A 2,271-nucleotide genomic window follows, 5' to 3' on the forward strand; every position below is an offset into this window, starting at 1 on the left:
CATCCAGTAAATGAAGTGGATGATGAAAATTTTAGAACTATGGCTGCATAAGTAGATACTTCTTCGGTCTAATCTATGTACAATTATAATCTCATATGTGAATATGATCAATTCTTCGATTATTTATCTGCGGTGACTCAAAAGTTTTGGTTACCATAGGTGTTGCGGTTGGCGATATTTTGACCGCTTTTGGACATATTTCGACCGTTTTTTGGCGGTTTTCAGCTATAGCGACAATACGGTTAGAGATATTGTAAAAGTTAGGGTAAAAGAACACTCAAATAATGGTCGTGAATAGTTGAACGTTGCAGGGAGATTACCATTGGTGAAGTATCTTGTCAAATTTATAATCAGAGGAGAGCTTTTTAGGTTGGTGCATCCAGTAAATGAAGTGTATGATGAAAATTTTATAACTATGGCTGGATAAGTAGATACTTCTTCGGTCTAATCTATGTACAATTATAATCTCATATGTGAATATGATCAATTCTTCGATTATTTATCTGCGGTGGGATATAAATTCCAATAGGCTTTGATTACTCTTACTGAGAATATCAGATGAAGTGATTGAAATTCCAGAGTGGAGTTCGAAGAATAAAATTTATAAAGAGAATGGAGGAACTTCATGGAAAATGTTGAGTACCTACATATTTAATTTGATTTTTTTTTTTTTTTTTTTTTTTTTTTTTTTTTTCCCCCCAAACCAAATGCAAAACTGTCGAGTTAAAACATAGATCTCACTATCGTTCGGTCAAAAATTCCTTTCTCTGTATATTGGGTACTTTGTGTACCTGTGTCACAAAAGATCTAACCAGGTCGCAGTGACCAAGGGCGTTTATTAAAGCCGATGGCCCTACCTTTACCAATACCAATACCTGTATACAAGTTATATTACACAAGACACAAGTATCTAGTCTTCTGTCAGGTAGCAAATAAAATTATTTATTTTACTCGTAGTACGGGATACCTGTAATACCTAGGTACCCACAAGTATAGGTATGTATTCGGTACGGAGCTATTTTATTGTTCTCACGAGTTTCATGTCGTTTAACCTTGGACATTTTGTACCGGCACGTGGAAAAAGCTGTTTTAACAACATTTAGAAATTTGTTTAACCTTTGAACCTTTGTACGAGGTAGGACTTTACTATTAAAACTCCTTTAATTGTGTACATATATAGGTCTAAAAAAAAAAAACGTCTAAAAAAAAGAACCTTTGTACAAACTATAAGAGTTCATTCTTCTTTTCATAAAATTTATTATTATACCTAGGTAGGTTGGTAATTATAATTACATTATGTGGATAAACCAAAGTACTAGTAGCTGATGTAGGAAAAACGTCTCTTATATAAATTCGTTTCAAAAGAAGGCCTCAGGCGTCTTACATTTCACATTGCGTATTATGTTACTTCTCACAGAACTAAGTAGGAACATTATTAATCATACTGACTTTACTCCTCCCTGTTATTGTGTAGGAAAAACGTCTCTTATATATAAATTCATTTCAAAAGAAGGCCTCAGGCGTCTATTACATTTCACATTGCGTATTATGTTACTTCTCACAGAACTAAGTAGGAACATTATTAATCATACTGACTTTACTCCTCCCTGTTATTAATGAGTTTCCTTAAGGATTTGTCACAATATTCTTTATATCTTCCTCTTCCTTGGTTCTCCCCCTCCTCTATTCTTCCCCATATTGCTCGTCACTGTTCCATTCCTCCTTGTTCCTTTCTCTACAATTCTCTTTTCTCGTGTCTCCTCCATCCTCTGTTTTTCATCTAATACGCTTTCTTTCTTCTTATTTATATTATGCTCTACTATTGCTCTTGCTTTTTGTTGTTTCTTTTTTTTTTTTTTTTTTTTTTCATATTCTTCTCTCCCCCTCTATTCTTCCCCATTTCCCCATATTGCTCGTCACTGTTCCATTCCTCCTTGTTCCTTTCTCTACAATTCTCTTCTCTCGTGTCTCCTCCATCCTCTGTTTTTCATCTAATACGCTTTCTTTCTTCTTATTTATATTATGCTCTACTATTACTCTTGCTTTTTGTTGTTTCTTTTTTTTTATAATCTTCTCCTCGTTCCTTCTGTGAATATAACGTACATCGTGTCTAATGTGTTCTCTTCTCTTTTCAGTTTTTCCTTTTGTGTCGAGGAGAGTGTCATCGTTTTAATTTTCCATTTTTATCTTTTCCGCCTCGTCCTCCTTCGCCTCCTTTATTTACTTTCGCTTCTCCACCTTCTGTACGTCTACTTCCTATCTTTATCTTTC

The sequence above is a fragment of the Diaphorina citri genome, unplaced genomic scaffold (assembly GCF_000475195.1).
Source record: "Diaphorina citri unplaced genomic scaffold, Diaci psyllid genome assembly version 1.1 scaffold1076, whole genome shotgun sequence".
NCBI classification, from domain to species: domain Eukaryota; kingdom Metazoa; phylum Arthropoda; class Insecta; order Hemiptera; family Psyllidae; genus Diaphorina; species Diaphorina citri.